This window comes from Dendroctonus ponderosae, unplaced genomic scaffold (assembly GCF_020466585.1).
Source record: "Dendroctonus ponderosae isolate FM_Combo_2020 unplaced genomic scaffold, Dpon_F_20191213v2 Dpon_F_20191213_1, whole genome shotgun sequence".
NCBI classification, from domain to species: Eukaryota; Metazoa; Arthropoda; class Insecta; order Coleoptera; family Curculionidae; genus Dendroctonus; species Dendroctonus ponderosae.
In genome coordinates, this window is record NW_026017110.1 from 27,609,060 (window position 1) to 27,619,600 (window position 10,541).

General features: G+C 36.7%; 1 long non-coding RNA gene across 1 annotated transcript in view; it reads left to right on the forward strand.

The window, feature by feature from the left end:
* The window catches only part of LOC125502417, a 7,674-nt gene extending 4,503 nt beyond the window's left edge, over positions 1 to 3,171 (forward strand). The window contains exon 3 of the long non-coding RNA XR_007280185.1: positions 2,873 to 3,171. This is a non-coding gene — a long non-coding RNA (uncharacterized LOC125502417). The remainder of the gene's footprint in view (positions 1 to 2,872) is intronic.
* Positions 3,172 to 10,541: the final 7,370 nt, after the last annotated feature.

Here is a 10,541-nt window from a genome sequence, read left to right on the forward strand (position 1 = left end):
AGGTACTTAGGTTAGTTTAGATTTAGTCATATGATGTTATCTTAAGGTACACAGAGTGTTAGACACTCTAGCGATGTTAGCACTAAGGATCCATACATTAAGTAACAGTAAGAAGTTTGTAAACTTAGCTGAAATAAATATGTTCCAAAGCAAAGTATAGACCAATTAGTCTCCTGTCCCAAATGTATAAACTGCTGTATAAACTTTTGACGAACCGCCTCACAAATACACCAGAATTTACCAACTATTTAGTTGAACCGACGTGATTGAGAAAAGGGTTCAGTATGATCGACGGTCTGCGAACGGTTCGGAGTTTGGCAGAGAAATGCTCAAAACTTACCATCTGAAAGAAAAGGCTTTTGACTCTGTTGAAACTTGAGTGATGTTGAGAACAATGGGCAACGCGAGAAAAGGTACGAGATTATACGAAACTTATGAAAAGTATCTATAAAAACGATACAATACAAGTTGACGAAAACACGTCGACAAGTAAAATCACGCTGGGAGAAGATACCATTTCACCAAAGCTATTTACTTAAGCGATGGAAGACACTTTTAAGAATCTACTATGGCAGAATAAAGGTATAAATAAAGAGAACAATATCGTCGGTTACATCCAAACAGGAAATCATGTAAGATAGTGCAAGTTGCCAGGTCCGCCAACCTCAGGCACCCCCAGGCCCTGTTTTGACCCTATTAGCTCCCATCAGCTGGGTTTAGCCTAAAATTAGCGACCTCATGACCTGCACGTTAGGTGGTGGTAAGTGCAGGTTTTACGCACCCGGCTAATGAGAGCTGATATGCTCGAAAGCGGTCCTGGGGGTGACTGAGGTTGGCGAATCTCGAAACTTGCACTATCTAATATAAAGGTATAAATATAGATGGAGTCTACCTAAGGCACCTGCGTTCTACGGATGATATCGTGGTTATTGGTGGCGACGCCAATGAGCTGAGACCCATGTTAGAAGAACTATAAGCAGCATCAAAGCAAATTGGACTGAAGATGAAATTGGGGAAGACATAAATACTGACCATTGAGGATGTTAGAGTCCGCATATAAAGGAAGGCTCTTCAGATTGTGAACGAATATGTATATTTGGGCCACACCATCCGACTGGGCAAACAAAATCAAGCAGCAGAAACGTTCCAAAATCCCACAGCATTCCTATTAATATTAAACGGCACGTATATGATTCCTGCATTCCGCCTGAAACTACTTCTGGTATGAAAACTGTAACTCTAACGGAGAAAAGTGCAGACCGTCCAAAAGACGCTGGATCGTGATATCAAACGACTGGCACAGCAAAAGTGGCGACGGGCAGGATCAATCCAATTCTAAATGGACAAAGAGGGTAATAGATTGGCGTCCCAAACCAAGGAAGGGAAGCGTGGGAAAGCCCCCAAAGCGATGGCGGGATGACTTCCAACGGATAGCGAGAAAATGAAGAATGCAGACAGGCCGAAACATAGAAGCGTGGAGATCATAGGAATAGACTTACATCCAGGAGTGGATGAACATAGTTTCAGAAGAAGAACAAAAAGATTTTTATTTTTCTTCTAATAAATTTTCCAAAAATGTATTAATCTTACGACGAGTTTATCCATTATTTTCGTTTAAAAGATTTCTGACAAATCCACCAAAATTGCTAGTGAAGTGATTTTTGTGCTTGTAGTTTAGAGCATGTGCTTTAGAACCAAATAGAAAGAAGAATTGAAAGTGTTCTAATTTGCTCTTGAGAAATTTTTGAAAAATGTCATGTTTGCCTCACTGCCAGTTTACCTACTCGCTATTCGAGTTGAAAAATTCCTGAATGAATTCCCAATAAGTTATTTTTTCACACTTTTAACTCGGAGTGATTGCTTTCGAACGACCAAAAAGATAAAGTGGAGAAGTTCTTTGTTTTCTTGAGAAAATATTATGTTTCTCTATTGGCGAGTTTACTATTTATGCAGATTGGAAAATTCCTAAACTATCTCAAAAATTATCCTAAAGCAATTGCTTTCGAATGCACTAAAAATTAAAAATGTCTATCAAATTTAAGGGAATTTAAAAATATATATATGTGCAGTTTTGGCGATCCTATTGCAGTTTTGGCGATAGGAGGAATGGGAAACTTGAACATTTGTTTCTTATTTCTTTAATATATTTGCCTATCTATAGAAATCGCGCATACCAAATATCAGCCCTCAAATCGCTATATTTAATTCGCAATAAATAATTAAAGTTGTGCCCGCAGGCTGTTCATTTGAAACAACACTAAACGCGCATGAATGGTTGTGACGTCATAGCGCTGATCGTTCGAGCAAAAGGCAATACAGGAATACGGCTTGCCGTTGAATTGCCTGGGTGTTTGACTGTTCACAATCCGTGCTGTGCTTTGTTAATAATGGAAGCAACTCAAAAACAATATTACAAATGCTGTATGGTGCCACTGTGTCCCTAGTACAACTTTTAAAACGCCAGATAAGCTATTTATTCGTATATCACAAGATAAAAGCAGGCGTTTAAAATGGTTAAAGTTTAAAAGTATACACAAGGATATTTCTGAGAAGACTACTGCCCATGCATGTGAAGATCATTTTATTGTAAATATAATAAACAGATTTGATTTTGTCTATTGTACCTATAACAGATAAATACTTTGAATTTGCATCTTGTTTTGCTTCTCGGCTGCATTATAGTAATAGCTAATAATCACCTCAAAAATAGTTAATTGCTATACTAGACGACAAAAAGAAACAATAAGTATCTGCCAAGAAAAAATCTTGGTTTTTCGTCGTCCATTTACTTCAAATACCTACTATATTCGTCATGCAATATGAATATTAACACATCTTTTTATGTAACTTTAATATTACTTATTTATTCTAGCTGGAAGAAGATCTGGATAACTAGTGTCAATGTTAAATTCAAGTTAATGGGAGGTCTGAAAAGAATGAAGGCTATTGTACTAGTAACTTGCACCCATCCTACTGCAGAAACTCCATAAGAATACCTTCCCGATCTGTAAATAACGTTTTTTTACTTATTACTTATTTTTGTATTTAACATTGTTATTCTGAGTAACTAAGGATATATTTAATCATTAACGCTCTATTTTGCATCAATGCCAAATCACTTGTAATGATGTAATTTAGCTTTTACTAGCATGAAAACAATTATTTCTTATTTTTGTTTTCACTTACATTTTGATCAATAGGTTCTATTTGAATTTTGAAAATTAGAGCCAGTAAAACCCCAATCTAACATTTTATAGATTTATATAAGTAAAACTATTGACTATTTTGCCTATGACTTAGATAGATAGATTAGCATTTATATAAGTAAAACTATTGACTAATAAGAGTAAAACTTTCGGTATTTTTAATGTAAGATGCCAGCCAGCATAAACATATCCACGAGTGGTAAAATGTCAGATTGTCCTTTTACAAAACCTGCATCAGTCATTTTGAAAAATTTTTCTTTTCTCCTAATACGCTTTAAGGGTAATATCAAGACTGAGGTTGCATATTTACATGGTCCGCACTTAAGCCACCACGGCCGACGATCCGCTTGACGTCACAATTGGTCCCAGCCGATGACGGTGTGTTACAAGAATGATTTGAATTATGCAGTTTTAGTTGCATATGTTAATTAGACAGAAATAAAGAATTACTTTGTTGGTCAACTGTGGTGTTTTTAATAGTATTAAGTTACGTTTGCGAGTAATATTTTTCAAATTTAATTTTTGTGCAAGTTGCCCATTATTGAAAAAGTTGAGAAATTTACGGTTTGTTTTTTTGTGAGGACTTTTGTAAGAATTCTACGGTAAAAAATTCCTCAAAAATTTTGCAGCAAAGCGATTTTGTTTTGTACTTGAGATTCGTAGAATTTCCATTCAAATAATGTAAAAAGCAGGGTGGAGAGATTTTCCGTTTTCCTCTAACAAATTTTTGAAAAAACCTTCTTGGTCCAACGGCCAGTTTATCGTCATTTTAGTTCAATGATACTTGAAAAATTCAAGTTACCAATGGAATTAGCATTTTTGTACTTAAAGGTAAATTAAAACCTAAAATTAACCCTTTTGTAAGGAGGTCATTTGGTTTTCTTTTCACGATGTTTTGAAGAAAAGGTTGTTAGTCTAACGCCCAGTTTACCAGCTTTTTTGGTAGAACATTTCCTTAAAAAATCCCAGAAAGCTGCCAATGACACAATTTTTCTCCGTATTCGGAGTTTTTCATGCGAATTAAATGAAAGCGCGATTTTGTCGGAATTTTCTAAAAAAATCCCGTTTGTCTAACGGCCAGTTACCTTGTTATGCTGCCTCAACAATTCGTGAAAAATGTTCAATTATACCTTGGAATACCTGATAGAGTCAACTGGCCGCGGATTTGGATTCAGCTGGTCAAAATACTACAGATTGAAAGTGTCTCAACACCAGATCAAAGAAAAAAATTGGTTGTGTGGCTATGCTATCCTCGTTATATGATTTTTCGTGATTTAAGAATGATGATTTCCTTTAATCAGTAAAATGGATTTTAGAGGAGCAAATTTTGATTTCGTGTGACCAGAGCAGGGTTCAAGAAAAAATGTGTAATTTTTAACATAGCCGAGAAGACTTTTTTTGCCAAAAATGTGTTTCTGGGTTTAAAAAATTCCAATTTGGTTATTTTCATAAATTGACGGAAAATATTAAGAGGGCAGAAAGATGCTCAATCCTACAGAGAATCAACTCTCACAAAAATAATCTAAATTGTTTAAGAACTATTAAAAAGGCAGGCTAAACAGTAAATTTTACCAACTAAAACCAGCAACTAACTACTGGGAATGATATTCGAGTTGCATTTTGTTAAATCTACCAGAGATTTACAAGTTGGATAGTATTTTCCGCATTAAGCCTTCCTGAGTTACGTACGGGGACCTTGGTCAGTTCCATCGTTGTTCGCTGAAATTGTGCAGCCCTAAATTTGCCGGTTTCCGGTGCACAGGTTTGCTGAATTTCGGGAATAATGGATCTGTTTAACCCACATTCTCCCCCTATATGCTGCTGCTGCTGCTACTCGAAACTGGATTAACGCCACTGAGTTTCCTACTAAAACCCTCCTATAATTTAGATTAAGCGTTTGGAATAAAATTTGATTTAGGCCATAATCGGCTTTCTACCTTTACGTTGCAGGCGACGTGAAGAATCGTTTGAAATAATCGCGTTGTTGTATACAGGGTTTCCGGTGCGTGCAGCTTAGACAATTTGTAATAGAAATAAAGAAAAGGAGGATAGAAGAAAAACTGTCTTTTAATGGATTAATATAAAGTCAAGGCAACGATGAATGCGGATACGAGAATGTAACATTTTCCTTCGATATATCTCCCCAGAAGCTAATGGCCTGGGGAGCCTATTGGTTAACAGTGCCTGTACGACGGCGAATCAGGCGTAGTATCCAAGTCTGCCAGATTATTTCAGCAATATAAGCAATGCCACATGGTTTATTAGCAGAGAATGATATAAACGTGGTGAAAATTCAGGGAAAAAAACAAAAAAAAAGCGTTAAATTTTGCACATCAGAAGGACACTGGAAGACATTAGCAATTTGTGAAACCGAGAGGCCAAATAAAGCGACCCGCGACAAATGAGGCTTCAATGTTTTCATTGCATTAAACAATAGGGGTTTTTCGAAAAAAAAGTGAAAAGTTGGCAAATGAAATATGGGAAAATATTGCACAGAGCGGCCAAGAACGTGAAAAGATACTTTTGCTAGAGACGATGGGCAGTCATTGCAGGATCAAAAAATGGTTTACCAGAGGAAGAAAGAGAATGAGCCTTGAATGAGCGAGTGGCCTTTAAATTATTGTTTGAATTTTTGCAATCGAACCAGAAATTACTGAGTTATGGACCAAAGAAACTATACTGAAGCTCATCGATCGCATTTAAATCAGGACATTTTTTTTCCTTGACCCTTAAAGGAACGATGCCTTCACAAACAGTCCAATACTAAAACGAAGCAAATTAAATGTTCTTTAAAAGTTTATTTCAGTTTTTGCAATCAGGCCCGAAATGAGTTTTAATCTGGTCATCTTCATTTGCTACAGCGCATCGTGAGTTAACATCCTCTTCATTGGCCTCTGGCCTTTAAGTTATGGAAGCCATATAGAAATTGCTTTGATAGCTGAAGAAAGAAAATCAAATTACATTGAATGCTTTGTTTCAGTTTTCTAAATTAGGCCCTAATAACTGAGTTATGAACAAAAGAATCTAGAATGAACCGCATGGAGTGACTTGAACAACTGGCTGGTTCCATTTACCCATGGGCTCTACAGGATCGATTCTATCCGATCGGTTCGGTTACGGTTCGGTACCGGATCGGTTCTTCCAAATCAAGTCGGTGTATTTTAGTTTGAATCGGTTTCGGTTGGCTTTTGTCTTGGTTCAAGACTTTTTGTTTATAATACATTCAATTCAGGCAGGCAAATTTGCTCCTTTTGGCGAACCAATAGTTCTCACGGATTCTATGTAAAGTTGATTCTATTCCGATGTGTCTAGCTTCATCGTGGCACAATTGACAAATTAGCATTCGTGCTGCTAGTGGTACAACCCATGCTTTCAAACCATTGTCTAGTTTCCTATATAATTTATTATCTCTGAATTCGTATTCCTTAAAATATTGTTCAGTCTCTGTCCCTGTCCTTTAATTTTTCTCTCAAAATATGTATAATTCTAATAATTTGCTTGTCTTGTAATTGAGCTGCCAAAATCCAGCCCACTTCGATCAGATCTATTTGGAGTACAGATTTTTCATTGAGGATGCGATACAATCGGACAACTTGCATAATAAATCAAAGCATTGCCCTTTAAAATCCATCGAAATATTACCAAGACAAATTGATTAAGAGCACAGTCACATATACCAATTAAATTTATAAATTGTTTCTCAGAGAGCAATAAGCGCTGAAACGACAATCAATTTTTTCGCTTAATCATCACTATGTGTTCCTGACTAATAAAGTCTGGTTCAACCAATAAATCATAATTTAGATATTCGCCTTGAATTACAATAGCGTTTACTCTAAGGCTGGAACACCCTGTATAGTTAAATATACTTCCCAAACTCATCGGCTATTCATGGAATTGCCCATAAAACTACATAAAGCACACTTACCGAGTCATTAGCTAAAATCCCAGTTTTTTTTGCTACGGAACACTTTATAATGGTGTTCGAACTACCTGAGTCTAATATAGGGGTGTGCTAAACGGTTATTTTTCTGTAACAACGTTCCAACACCAAGGTTACAACGTTCCAGTTTCACCCTGGCAATAGGTTTCAAAAGGCGGTTCCAAAAGGAACATGTTACTTTTTAATTTTTTCCTTAAAAATACAGAATGATGATAGTAGAAATAGTGATGATATATAATGATTTCCTTTACTAAAAACATAATTCATAACATTAAAAAACTTAAAATAAAATAACTAAACTTAAAATAAAATATTCTAAAATCATAAACAAAACACGGGTCAGAAGTAACTACTTAAAGATCAAAAAACCTATTAATAAACTAGAGTTTCTTAATGGGTTTTTTATTAATTTAGGTTAATTATTAAAATATACGGTTTATATCCGAAAATGCTTAAAGTCTCATTTTCTTTTAAAAATGAATTCACATTTAAGAATAACATTTTTTGCAGAAGCTTTTTACTGATTCTAGTTCTTTGTGCGTTTATGATAGCACCTACTTTAGAAAATAATCTCTCGCATTTCATTTCACAATAACATTAAATAATCCACAATAGCAACAAACAGAAATGTATTTTTGGCAAACCTGGACGAAGTGTTTCTCGAGTTAATTTCGGTACCACCAAAAAATTATTTTTAAAAATTATGTCGACCTTCGAAACGTTTGTTATTTTACATTTCAACTGTGATGGAATTTATGTCTTGGACTCTTAGTTTGCTCATAGCTCATATGCAAGTGTACGTTGTGCTTAATTTGCTGGTAATGGACATATAACTCCCGAGCTAAGTTTCTTGCAGGAAATTTATTTTTTTAAGATTTACTACAAAATGTCAGAAAACTAAATACTTATAGACTAAAAATGCTGAATTATATAATCGCAGCAACTAAACAAATTTTCGCTGATCTGAACGACTATGGTTCTTGGAGAGCTGAACAGTAATTCTTATAAACGAAAAGCGATACACAATCATCAGGGCAACGCGCAACTACACACAACATATTTTTCGTTGACAAATGGTTACTGAAACTGCTGCAACTGGATAGAGCGCTCGACGATGCCGCATCGGTTCTCTGCTGATGCAAACCAATTTTTCAGGTTTATGAGACGGTTCCAAAAAAAACGGTTAAATCGACTAGCTGTAACTACGGTTCAGGTTACACGTTTGGAACACTGTTATTTTAACGGTTACGTTAAATACCGACCATCCCTAGCCTAATATGCAATTGACCTTCTTCCCATGTATGCGAGCACTCAGCGTAAAATATTATGATCGGGCAATGTCGGTACTAACATTTCTGATTTGTAAGGGGCGAAAACAAAAATGAGTTATATGTAGGCCAAATGCCAACCTCACCTGCACGTGGTACACCCTACTAGACAACTGACGAAGCTCTGGCGACAGAGCCACAGCGGTATAACTGTTAGAACTGGAGATAAGGAAATGTTACTCCAAAAGTCTCCCCTAACAACCCGTACAGGCCAGCGTGATAAGCGTATTAGGCTCATACTCCCGTATGATAAGACAAACAAACGCGCAGCCCTCGGTCCCCGGCGGCATGCGGATTCCTGACCAAGGTAGCGGACAGAAAAGACAGCAAGCAGAGTGCTAAGAATCACCGGGTTCCACTAAGCCTAGTGTAGCCACCTCCAAAAACGACTTATGATAGGCACTCTGAACACTAGAACACTCTCAACACCCGAGAAACTCAACCGTTGAAGAAGAATTGAACCACGCAAAGTGGGACGTACTGGGAACAAGTGAACATAAAAGAAAAGATAGCGAACAACTCACTCTGCCCTCAAGACATGTATTTCACTACACGGGAACAGAGCATGCGAACGAAGGAGGTGTGGCTTTTCTAATAAACAAAAATCAGGTCTTGAATGTTACAGAGATCCATTGTATCAGCACAAGAGTGATGTATCTCATATACAGGCTTAACACGAGAGATGCTTTAAAGATCTTTCAAGTATACCCACCGACAACTTCAGATTCCGAGGACGAAATTGAGAGCCTCTACGACGTCATAAAGATCGCATTTCAACAAATGCCTACCCAATACGTAATGCTGATTGGAGATTTAAATGCTGAGATAGGACACAAATAGGATAATGCAAATAGGAATGCTGCTAGAATTTCTAATGCAACATAATATGTTCGCAATGAATACATTCTTTGATAAACGCCTCTAACGAAAATGGATCTGGGATATCCCTAATGGTTATTCCAAAAATGTGATCTATTTCATAATATTGTAACGGAAATGGCCTGGGGTACTCACGTTTGGAATAGGGGATCGAAATTAATGGTATTTCAGTAAATGGGAGCCCCATTTGCGCCCCATTTACTCTCAAATATGACACTGACAAGCGGGAAGTTTCGCACCTGTTCTGGAGATTTCGAGAACCATCTGGGTTACCTGAAGGAATCTATATAAGCGGCGACGAGAACCAGACGGGGGAAGTGAAGTGACAGCAACGACCGGGTGCAGAAGAGGTTAAACCCGCGAGTCGGAAGAACGAGTTTTCCGCCTGTTATTGTTATTATTTGTGAAGTTGACGGTAATTTCGAAGTTAGTTTGTTCCTGTTCCGTAGTTAAAGTTATACCGAGTGGAATAAAAGTTGGAAGCTGAAGAAAGGGTTTGATACTTGGCCATCCACGGTACAATATCGATCAAAAGAAATATTGTCCACCATGTAACAGTCCTGGACAGATTTACAACTGGTAGTGACCATAAAATGGTACGAGCCCGAGTAGAAATAAACGTGAGAGGACAGAGGTCCAAAATGATGAGAAGGAAAGAAAATAGGTGGAAACCCTTAAGTAATTTATATCAATACCAGCAAGAAATTGAGACAAAAATTAATGAAGTGACAAATATAGAAAAACAGAGTGTGAAATTATTGAGCACTCAAATTACAGATATTGTAAAGACCCTAAAAGGTAAACAACAGACAAGTGACTCAACAAAGAAGGACAACCTTTGTTGAAAACATAATCCAACATATTCTTGCCATTATGGCCCAAATACTACACTTGGCAACAGAGACAAAAATGTCTCTGTCGCATTTTTTTGTCGATTTTTTGTGGGCGTTGAATAGCAATACAATTTAAATCAGTTTTTGGTGGCATTAGTGAACCTAAATTGATAATTCGAACATAACATGAGTGACAAAAGTGACGCCAAAAAGACTGGGGCCAAGAAAAAAACGGCAAATGCAAAAGTGAAGAAATCCAAAAGTTCTTCACTGGAATGCATTGATTATTCACAGGTACAAATAAATAAAATTATTGGGTTATCTACCTTAAAAAGGGACAATCCAATGAATA